We start from the raw sequence: 12,199 nt of genomic DNA, 5'->3' as shown, positions 1-12,199 counted from the left end.
TCAGGACATCCTTTATAGTAGAAGGACCCAAGCCAGGATTACATATGGCACAGAGTCTGAGTCTCTTTAGTTTTCTTCCATCTTGAACAGTTCTTCCATCTTTCTCAATGTTTCTTTCTTGACTTTTGAAGATTACAGGGTGGTTACTTGGTAGAGTTACTCTCAGTTCTTTTGATGTGTCTTCAAGATTAGATACAAGTCATAACAGGAGTATTTTTGGCAGGAATACCATAGAAGCAGTGTGTTCTTTCCATCCCACTAGGTGGTAGGGGACAAATTCAGTTTCTCTGATAGCTGATGGTGTTTATCTTGATTGATTTGTTAAAGTGGCAACGGCCAGCTTTCTTCACTGAAAAATTAATTTTTCTCTTGGTAATTAATGATTTCACGGGGCTGAGTTATTTATTACTAGCATGACTGACAAATGATGGTTTTGAAAATTCTATCATTCCTTCTACATTTATTAGTGGTGCATCCTATTGTAAGAAAAAATTCTCTTTATTCAGTTTATGTTATCTATTTATAACAGTAAGGACTCAGCTATTCAAATTTTATTCAATGGGTTATAAAATGTTCCAATCATTCCTTATTTTGATGCTCAAATAATTTCAGATTTGGCCCATGGGAATCCCCTTGAGCTGGCTTCAGTTTCTTACTGTTCTGATTTCATTGTTCTTTGAACACTTTCTTACTTTTTGGTATTAAGATGTTCCAAGCTCACCTTTTACTTTTCCTGCTCTGTTGAGAAACTAAGGTGTGAATTCTGGGTGTGCTCAATGCTATTTGGGTGTCATTATTCCCAGGCCTTTTCTGAGTCAGACGTAGGATTTATGTCTGAGTTTATGTGTATCTGTGTGTGTAAGCATAAATGTATTTATGTGTCTCACTATTAACAGATGTAAATATAGACCTATATTTAAGTATGCACATCTATTTATTTATTTATATATATTGAAAACCATGAGTTCACCCCAATGCCTCCACTTCCAATCCAACCCCACTGGGTCAACTCAGTTTCCTTCTTTTCTATATTTGTAGGGTCCTCCTCCTATAGTGAGGATCTTGTCCCATGGGTCTCTGCCACCCCACTCATGGATACCCCATTCACCCCATTCACGGCTGTGGCCAAACCCCAGGGAGGTATGTCTCCCCACCCACAGGCTCTGAAGCCCTGCACTGGACTTCTGCCCCCACTCCCACAGGGCAGCTGCCTTGCTCAGCCCCACTTAATGTCTTTCCGATCAAATCAGGGCTGGTGAGAGGAAGGAGACTTGCTTTCCTGCCCGGTAAGAAGGGACCACAGTTGTCACGTGGACTGCTTTCCAATACATCTGCCCTGTTCTTTACTAAATGTGCTATATCATCAGCATGTGGCACTTGGCTCTATTGTCACAAGTGGCTTTTAACTTCAAATGATAAGTGACTTAATTCACTTTGGCTATGATAAATCTGCTTCCACAGTGTTTGTGTCTATACTCAAAAGAGTTGTTTTAGTATGAAAGAGAATACCATAAATCAAGTCAATTTTCCCACTACCCCAAGCATAGATATTTAATAAGCGTGAGAAAAGCTGTATGGCTTGAGACTAGGAACAATCCAAGAAAGGCTTCCGGGAATCAGAACAGAAACAAACGTGGCTCAAGGGACCTACACAAAAACTTGGCAGAGTCAACATACGCTTATAAAACTGCTGACGAAAAAGACCATCAGTGTGATGATGCTATGCTTCAATAAGGAAAAACCTGAGGGTGTTAATGTTCCCCCAACGTAAAACACATTCAAAAGTAATGAGTAAAGTAATTAGCAGCAGAACGCAAGGAGACCGCTAAAGACTGCGTGTACTTCTGCAGCATTCTGGGCCCCGGGATTGAGGAGGATGCTCGTCTTCTTGTCTTCCACCTCCTGGTTCTTTGGAACAGGTACGCAGGGGGCCATTCACTGAATCACATGTGGGCACTCTGGGGCTTCTTTTGCACAGTCTGAGCACAGTATCATGACATTTGTAGAGACACAGTCAGTCAGGTTGGAACCATTTAGGGAGGAAAAGTTTCAGTCCAGATGACACCTATGTTTTTTCCCTCAAGATACCATATTTTCAGTGAGATGCATATACAATCCCTAATTTTCTCCTTTTTAACATTATAAATACCACAATAAAATATCACATTTTAGATGATTATTAAATGGTAAATCCCAATGATTTCATAATTATTAAGCCCAAGTAGATAATCCTGATAACTTAAAATATTTTTTGTAAACAAGGATAGTTAAGAGTGCTGCCTGTGAAATCAGGCAACATATCTTAAAAGTTGTTCATTTTTACCACTGTTTAAATCCATGGACACTGTATCCATTGCATATACAAAGAGATTATAGAAATGACTGTTCACAAGGATACGTTTTTCTGACATTTCCAAGATAATAAGATTTTGAAAGAATATCAGTGATTTGAAGAACTAAGTACGGTAGCATAACTCAACACTGCAAGGGCCAAAAAGTGAAGTCACTAAGTCGTGTCTGACTCTTTGCGACCCCTTAGACCGTAGCCTACCAGGCTCCTCTGTCCATGGGATTTTCCAGGCAATAGTACTGGAGTGGGTTGCCATTTCCTTCTCTAGGGGATCTTCCCAACCCAGGGCTCAAACCCGGGTCTCCCGTATTACAGACAGACGCTTTACCGTCTGAGCCACCAGGGGCCAAACAGCCTAATAATCACTGGGTTTGTAATCTGTGCCTATCATACTCTTCCATCCTAGAAAGCAGCCAGGACTGGCATGAACGGCACTTCCCTCCTGTGTTTGTTTTATCCTCTCTGAAGATGTGGCCAGGTTTGTCACGACTGGAACTGTACCAGTAACACTTTGCTGACTAACATCTGCTTAAGCTGAGGGGAGATAACCTTCTGTGGGGCAGGGCAACTGGGGGTTTCCTCGCTCTTTCCAGGTGAGTCCTCACGGGACAGTGGCACCACCCAATGGCAGTATTCTGACTGCATCTCAGAGACTGGGGCCCTTTGCCTCCTCCTGCCCAAATCCTTCATCAGGATAATCAAGAGAGGACAGGATATACTTTATCAGATTTAATAAAGTCATCCAAATCCTTTCTCTACTTCTAAGTCTGAGAGTTACTTTATAAACATACAGATAGACAACTGGCTGAAGATTCACAACCAAGAGTGTTCTTAGGTTGTATTTCTTCAAAGCAGACCTCCTTACACTGAGTTATGGAATGTAAGGGAGAATGAGATGACGACAGCTTTGAGGGTTTAGCAGAGATGGAAGGGGGAGTGAGAAGAGGATCAGGCCCTGTGAAGGCCAGATGGTCACGACCTGTGTGGGGCCGAGGTCCGCGCCTGCGACAAAGAGACTGATGAGCACAGTGTTTCTCGATCTTTTCCACATTTTAGCTCCTGACCCTTTTAAATATAAGTTTTCCTAATCACTTTTCCTTGAAACTTTAACACCACAGATTCACTGTATACATTTATATGCTCTATGTATATCTGTACATTAGTGAAAATTGCTTAGTCGTGTCCAACTCTTTGTGACGCCATGGCCTACCCAGTCTATGGAATTCTCCAGGCGAGAATACTGGAGTGTGAAGTTTTTCCCTTCTCCAGGGGATCTTCCGAACACAGGGGCTTAACCCAAGTCTTCCACATTGCAGGCAGATTCTTTAGCAGTGGAGCCAAAAGAATATTGGAGTGGGTAGCCTATCCCTTTTCTAACGGATCTTCCCAACCCAGGAATCAAACTGGGGTCTCCTGCATTGCAGGTGGATTCTTTTCCAACTGAGCTATCAGGGAAGCCCCTGTACATTATATATTATCTGTACATTATATATTAAAAAATACTTTTTTTTGGCCCATCTTCCAAGAGCCATTTTTCACTTCTGTTGAGAATGCTTAATGTATGAGAAAAAAAGCCAGTTTTTCCTTTTTGTTGAGGGAAAAAAACAAGTAATAAGAATAACAATAAGAATGAACTGTGTGCAGGAAACCCTCAATGAGAGAATAACAAATGTTCACCATCTGTGACAATGGTTTTTAGATCACAAGTAAATTTAGCAGGACTTTGAGGGTCTTTATGACCCTCAGCAGCTCTGAGGGAAACGCATATTGATATTTGGTTTATTAAAAAAAAGTGCAGTTTAGCTATGAAATGATGTGTTTTCAAGTTGCTCTGCTGGTGAACACATATCCTTAATCCTGGTTTCCTCACTCCAACATTCTTTTTTACCAAAAGTGAAACCTTGTGGGTTTTTTCTTTTTACTAAATTTACGTGTAATTTTTCAGAGGCATATATTAAGAAAAATTGGTAATTTGATTTCAGGAGGAGGATAAGATCACATATGGATTTTATGAAGGTTAGAGGCAGGATGGTTTTGGGGAAGGAACACGACTTCAGAGTTAAACAAAATTCGGCTGTTGAAATCTGCGAGATCTTAGAAAAGTGGTAACATCATTGTGCTGGGGCTGCCTCATCTATAGAAGTGCATTAACGATGATAACAGCAGTAGCTGTTTTCTGTGATTATAAAAATCAGGGGAAAATGCATATAAAATTCCTAGGACAGGCACGATAGGCACTTGCCAAACGGTGGAGTCTTTTGGGGCTCACTTTTGGAATGATCTCCTTTGTCTGCTTCCCCCATGGCTCCTTGTCTGCTAAGTGTAGGGTTTCTCCAGCAAAAACACACACATACCCACACACACCCCCCAGCAAACCACCCTGCCCCCTCCAACACACACCCCAGCAACCACCACACCACATTCTGTTTTCCAACCCCACCCTCTGAGGCTGCAGCAGGATGCAGATAAAGTTCATCATTTTTTGGTTTGGCACTTAATACCTTCTGGTGTCCTTCCACTATTTGAGATTTCATGTATTAGATTAAATTTGAAAGGTTTTTATACATGCAGCGAACACTGCTGATATTTTTCCACTTAACTGGAATAATGAAATCGAAAACCCACTCCAGGTGTCTAATCTCAGCCAAGTCGTGAGCCACCGGCTCTGAGAAGTGAGTAGAACAAACCCTGGGACATAGTTTTAGGAATCCAAGTTGTCTTCTTGGATGAGTCCTTTGTGGAAAATGTAAAAATTTCGTGTTTTCATTTTGTTAACCCTGAGAAAAGAATCAAGTGTTGCCATGTAAGAATGAAAAGTAAAGAGAGCTGGACCTTGCGGTGATGACACGATCAGGCCTAGAGAAGGCAGAATGCTGGCAGCCTGCAGTGGTCTGACAGAGGCGCGGGGGGAGAAGTGGGCTGCTGTGCAAGCAGGCAGCGCAGGCTCCCAGCTCCTGCCAGGGTGCTGGGGCACCGCGGCCTCATGTCCAGCAGCAGTCACATTTATGCAAAAATGCACGTGTCACAGTAAATTAATACCGATTTGAATTTCATTAGCTTTGCAGATTTCTGTAAATAACATACAGAAGTGTTCTTGTTTTGTAGCTGTGCAAGTGCTACTAAGCACAAGGAGTTTTAAACTTCTTTTACAGTTGTACCTAATTCTGAAACACTACACTAGTAAAAATTAAGTCATCTACTAACTGTTCTTAAAGGGTCAGTACATTTCTTAAGTTTGTGAACCGCTGCTTCACCATGTAACTCAAATGGGGAGAAGGGGCCCACGTTCTCTGTGGCTTGGCTTCCACAGCATTATCCTGAGGTGAGAAGGAAGCATTTGTCTTTGTTTATCTAATTTGAATGGGGATCCTATTTTGCCATCTTGGGAGTCATGATAAAAAGCGGTAATGACACCAAGAAGGGCTTGAGAAATTAAGGAAGCAGGAGGACTCTCCAAATTCAATATAAAACCATGCCATGCCCTCACGCCTGCTCCAAGATGTTCCCTTTATCTCTTATTGACTCTGAATTGTCTGCACCACTGTTCCAGAGCGTCTCCATTTTCCTCAAGGCCACACTACCTAACTACCCTTACACCTTTGTCAGCAAGTAACTTGGGCTACTAGATTTATGAATATTACGGGCTTCAGACATATGCTGCGCTTCACCTTACCACTCCCATCCCACCTCCTGTCTTTGAGGAAAAAGCAATCTTTTTTTCTAGCAGAGGAGAAACCAGACACTTTATTTAGGATTTCATTTCTCTCCCACCTACTTACAAAACTGTGATCAGTGAATGGAACTTCTCCTTGACGATCTGTTGTGCCCACTGAGACTTCACTGGCATCACCCATCAATGCTAAACACCCACCACTGCACGAGGAACACATATACCCTATCTCGGATTTAGGCAATTCTTGCTTTCTGAATAGCAGATCCTAAATAAGTTTTCCCTCGGCAGCTAAAACACCCTTGATGTTAAGATTATATGCTATACTCAGGATGAAATCATCTCTAATTTTATAAGATAGGCTTTTCTGGAAAAACAAAGATTTTTTTTTTTTTTTAAAGACAAGCAATGGGCTTAGCCTAGACCTCACATAATCTAGCTCCAAACAATGCACTTAAAAACCAATGCTTGCTGTCTCACTCATCTGCACAGTCCCAGTGCCTGGCTCACTGACTGCTCCATCGATGCTGCTTGGATAAATAAAACAATGTCACTCAACTGACCCACATTCATCCAGGCCTCTCCCTACCAACCTAATTCAGCCTCCACTTCTTAGCTTGGCATTCAAAGCCATCACCACTTTGTTTCTCACTTTCCTAAGTAGCATTATTAACCCTGAACACGCTCCTGTGCTTCAGCTGAATCAAACTGCTTATACCCCGACAGGCTCTGAGACTTCCTTGTCTTTGCTCAAGCTTTTCCATCTGAAATTCTGACATCTGCCCATGGAGACTGTACCCGAGCAGGAACTAACTCCAGTATTAATCTCTTTCAGAAGCTTTTCAGGATGTCTCTCAACACCACCAAAGAGTCATATCTGAAGACTCATGATACCTATCATGGGAGGACTCCGCCTTCGTGAATAAAAAAGATGATGATGTTGGTCACTCTTGTTTGTATATCATTTATTGTGCACCGAAGCACTGCATTTCCACATGGTGCTAAGCATTTCACATACCCCCACTCAGTGTACTCTTTCCAATAACTCTGGCTACTGCTGCTGCTACTGCTGCTAAGTTGCTTCAGTTGTATCCAACTCTGTGTGACCCCATAGATGGCAGCCCACCAGGCTCCCCCGTCCCTGGGATTCTCCAGGCAAGAACACTGGAGTGGGTTGCCATTTCCTTCTCCAATGCATGAAAGTGAAAAGTGAAAGGGAAGTCACTCAGTCGTGTCCGACTCTTAGCGACCCCATGGGCTGCAGCCCACCAGGCTCCTCTGTCCATGGGATTTTCCAGGCAAGTGTACTGGAGTGGGGTGCCATTGCCTTCTCTGCTGGCTACTACTGTCTCTTTTTTATACTGAAGCATGGAGAGGTGAAGTAACTTGTCCAGCTACAAAGCTTGTAAGGAGTAGAGGAGAGATCTGTAACCTAGGCAGTACATATGCAGACTACTAGCTTTTCTCAGTGAGGTCTGCAAGAGAATTAAGCCCTAATGCACAAAGGCATCCACTGTATGAAACTAACTTCTCTCCTGTTGTCTAAAACGGTATGAGCTATGTCATCCTTGGGAGAACTGAGTAAAGACTCACTCTAATCACATCTGTAGGGATTAATTTTCTCACATAAACTTGGCTGAAAACAAATTTTTTTAAGCCAAAAATTTAATTAGAAAAGTAAAAACTGTTCTGCAGGTCTTAATCCTTGACAATCAAGTGTATTCATGAACAGCAAGTATCTCCATGTAAACAGTTCTCGTTGGAAGAGCCGGAGGGAACTCCTCTGGGGCAGCGGGTGCTCCGCCGGGCTTTCTCTCAGCACATCTGGATGCTCTTCCCATTCTTGATACCCCTTGCCCCATTTTAGCAAACTTTCCCGTCTTTAAAAGCTGCAACTGGATCTCACTCACCTTTTTGTCCCTATGAGATCTATCCCAATGTTTAAACCACGTCACATGGTCACATTTCTCTCTAACTCTTACACTCAGTAGTCCAGGCTAGTTGACAAGCATCTTCCTTACAGGAAACTAACAACGGAAACTACCTGTTCTGTCTTGGTTGTGTCTGACAGGAATTTAAAAATCAAGATTACCGAGGTATAAAGACAGTCAAATACGTCCAATGAAAGTGTGTGATTTGATGAGTTTTATACAGGTGAAGCCGCGGTCCCACTTGAGGTATGGAACGCTGTCATCACTTCCAAAATTTCTTCTTGCGCCTCTGCAGTACATCCTTCTGCTTCAGGAATCACTGATCTGCTCTCTATCACTATGGGATAGTTCGTATTTCCAGAATTGCAAGAAAATGAAATCTTATACCATGTGGTCTCCTGTGTTTGAGTTCTTACACTAAGCATAACAATTCTGAGAGTCATCCACGGTGCTGCACACATCAGCAGTTGGTTCCTTTCTATTACCGAGCAATAATTTACTGTATGGATAGACTGCATTTTGTTTATCCATTCATCTGTCAGTGGACATTTGGGTAGTCTTCAGCTTTGAGATACTATGACTAATTCTGTCATGAACATTTTTTTTAATAAACCTTTGTGTAGGTAATTATTCTCCTTTCATTTGAATAAAGGCTTGGTCATATAGTAGGTGTATGCTTAGCTTTCAAAACTATGGTTTCTTCAACAGAACTTTATTCATAGCTTTATCTGTAATAGTTAGAAATTGCAAATAACCATCAATACATAGGTAAATGAATAAGTAAATTTTGGTGTATCCATACAATGGAATACTAACCATCAATAAAAAAGAATAACAACAATATGGATAAATCTCAAAATTACTAGGCTGAAGCAAAGAAGACAAACAAAAAAAGAACACATGTATACATGATTCCATTTACAAAAAAAATTCTAGAAAATGCAAACTAACGTATAGAGGCAAAAAAGCAGATCAGTGGTTGCCTGAAGACTGGTGGAAAGAAGAAAGATTACAAAGTGGCATGAGGAAGTTTTTAAGGGTGATGAAAATGCTGTCCTGATTACAGTGAAATGAAAATTTCTCAAGTTGAATACTTTAAATCTGTGCAATTTATTGTATTTAGTTAGATTTCAATAAATTTGTTGTTGTTATTTTATAAAGGCAATGGCACTTGTGAAAACAGACGAATTCCTTTATGTAACACAACAACTCTGAAACAGTCTCTCTACTATTTGCAAAATTTTAATGCAATAGAAGATTATTTACCTGGGTGTCTGAACTCTGAAAACAACTGAACAGCAGAATTATCCTAGAGAATCTTAAAACAAAAAACCAACAAACCAATGAAATAAATAAGTCTCATGTATAATAACTGCATGATACCTCACACATGTGGTGCTGGTGTGACCTGGTGCACTGTGATGCGCCCACAGGATTTTGGTGGACTGAGGTGTGTTACAGATGAAGATGGTGAAGTGGGAATGATCCTGAACATAGAAAATATAAAACTCAAGTAAAAAATGTTTTATGTGACAAAGGATATCTTTTACTGCTAAAAGCCATGATCAACAATGAGACGATAATCACTGTGACTGTGTATAATACAAAACAAACATAACTACTGTTATAAAACAAAAAGGACAGGAGATGCAATGTGACACAGACAAAACATGCAAATAACAGGAGACTTTAATCTCCCAACCTCAGGAAAAGACAGATTAGGCAGACAAAAAATAAGTAAGGGTATATAAGGCCAAACAGCATCATCAGTAAGATCTCACTGCTATATAGTCAACTTCACACCCAATGACAGTGAAGACACCGTCACAGAACACATGGACTGTTCAAAAGACAATCACATATTAGGTCACAAAAACACTTGAGTGAATTCCCTAACATGAAAAATACTATAAACAACATTCTGATGTCAGTGTAATAATGCTAAAAATTATTCATAAAGTAAAAAATTAAAAAGGCTTATCTACTTGGAAATTAATAACGTCTTCTAATTAGTTCACAGAAAAGAGGAAAACCACAAAATGAAATGAAAGTTGTTTTAAAAAGGACAGTTCTTTGGGTATAGTCAGAAATTATGGCACATATTTAAAGCAGTGAGCAGAAAAAATTTCAAATCCATAAATCATAGTATCAATACAAATTAACGAATGAAAATAAATTATGTGCCTTAGAGAAAAAAAAAGAATAAAGAAAACAAAGAACGGGAACCCACGTGACCCATGAGATGATATCATAAGGTTCTGTGCAGCTGGAGTTTCAGTAGGGTAGAGATAGAACAAGGCATAAAACATAACTGCAAATATAATGCTTGAAAATTTCCCAAATCTGATGAAATACATAAATTTTCAGATTTAAGAAACCTGGCAAACTCCAAGTAGGGTGAATTCAAACACATACAGAAACCAATAGCCTTCAGATATATAAACAAGTGGTTAGAGACCATAATAGTAGAGAAAACTTCATTAATAATAGCAAAAAGACAAAAACTCTGAATTAGCTTAATAAGCAATTTGCAAAAATTAGAAAAAACCTTTAAGTAGGCTTGAACACACAGACAGTCCTTGTTCATGGATAAGATAATACCACATCATAAAAATGTTTGCTTTCACTAAGTAAATTTACACATTTAATGCAATTTCAATGAAAATATCACAAGGCTTTTTAATGGAGCTAGACAAGTTGATATCTAAGTACATCTGGAAAAAGTAAAAACACCCGAGGGGAACTGGGAAAACACACACACACAAAGGCCACACAGAGGAGGGAGAAAGAGTCTGATTAGATAAAAATAAGCTCCAAGAAGATAAGGAATGAAAACGCTAAAAAAAAATCAACCCCTGAGTACTTTAAATATTGATGACCCTTGGACATAATGAAAAGTTTTCTATGACTTTGTATCCAAATACAATAAAAAGAAAAGTGATAAATTTTGGCCATGTGCAAAACACAACAAAAATACTGAAGAGGAAGAGCTAATTGCTTCAATACATAGTTCTTTAAAAATTAAAGTTTAAAAACCTGACAGAGAAATGAACAGAAAATTCACATTCTTCTAAAAAAAAAAAAGATTGTAAAATGGCTGTTACACATATGAAAAGATGTTCAAACTTACTTATAATTAGAGAAATGCAATTAAAATTACATCAAAATACCAGATGGCAAAAAAGTATGACAACACATTCTGTAGGTGTGGCTGTGGGGAAATAAACATTCTCACACATTGTTAATTGGAATGGAAACTGGTACAGCCCTTTGAAAGAGGAATTTAGCAATATCTAACAAAACTACAAAAGCATTTACCTTTGACTCAGCAATTCCATATCTAGGAATTTACCTTAATTATATACCTCCAACATTATAAAATGGTAGCTGAAGGTCCATGTTATTTATTTGAAAAATAGTTGAGTGCATTTATTGTGTTTGTATTCAAATTTGGGTGTTCCCTCATCCTTGCAGATTTTATTCTTTTGAGTATGTGCTATATTAACAAGGTTCTGAAAGTCAAAACTATACCAAAAGCAATGTTCTCAGAAATGTGCTGCTGCCTGCTTCTCTCTCGCATCCCACTGTCATCCCCTAAATCTTAACCACGAAAGGTGATTAATCTCACTAGGTTCTAGTTTACCCTTCCTTTCATTTTTTTCTCTCCTGAATCAGCTGTAAGTATGCTGCTGCTGCTGCTAAGCTGCTTCAGTCACGTCCAACTCTGTGCGACCCCAGACTGCAGCCGACCAGGCTCCTCCGTCCTGGGATTCTCCAGGCAAGAGTACTGGAGTGGGTTGCCATTTCCTTCTCCAGAGCTATAAGTACACATTTTATTACTTTCCCTTCTCTTTTAAATAAGAAGTAACACTGCTACTGTTTCATTGTTTGCTTTTTTCCCCCACTTAAACTCTGAAGATCTTCTGGTATCAGTTCATGGAGCTCTTCCTTGGTCCTTTTTACAGCCGTGTCATATTCATGATGTGGATGTACCACAGTTTATTCAGCCATTCTCCTGTGTGTGGGCATTTAAGTTGTTTCCAATCTTAAGCAGTTACAAACAAATTGCTGTAGTAAATAACTTCTGGCATATGGGCTTCCCTGGTGGCTCAGGTGGCAGAGAATCCCCTGCAATGTGGGAGACCTGAGTTCAATCCCTGGGTTGAAGGAAAATCCCCTGGAGAAGGGAATGGCTATCCACTCCAGTATTCTGGCCTGGAGAATTCCATGGACTGTATAGTCCATGGG

At 39.9% G+C, this 12,199-nt stretch overlaps 1 protein-coding gene and 1 long non-coding RNA gene across 11 annotated transcripts in view; one reads left to right on the top strand and one right to left on the bottom strand.

Annotated features, from left to right (window-relative positions):
* LOC109578352 (uncharacterized) overlaps nucleotides 1–6,967 on the top strand; it is a 106,971-nt gene extending 100,004 nt beyond the window's left edge. The window contains exons 4-5 of the long non-coding RNA XR_011564022.1: nucleotides 2,757–2,828; nucleotides 6,856–6,967. This is a non-coding gene — a long non-coding RNA (uncharacterized lncRNA). The remainder of the gene's footprint in view (nucleotides 1–2,756; nucleotides 2,829–6,855) is intronic.
* Nucleotides 1–12,199, bottom strand: part of MRTFB (myocardin related transcription factor B) — a 291,519-nt gene that overhangs the window by 74,374 nt on the left and 204,946 nt on the right. The window lies entirely within an intron of this gene.

This window comes from Bos indicus, chromosome 25, assembly GCF_029378745.1.
Source record: "Bos indicus isolate NIAB-ARS_2022 breed Sahiwal x Tharparkar chromosome 25, NIAB-ARS_B.indTharparkar_mat_pri_1.0, whole genome shotgun sequence".
Lineage (NCBI taxonomy): Eukaryota > Metazoa > Chordata > Mammalia > Artiodactyla > Bovidae > Bos > Bos indicus.
The sequence above is the reverse complement of the archived record's forward strand: the minus strand, read 5'-3'. Positions and strand labels throughout refer to the sequence as shown.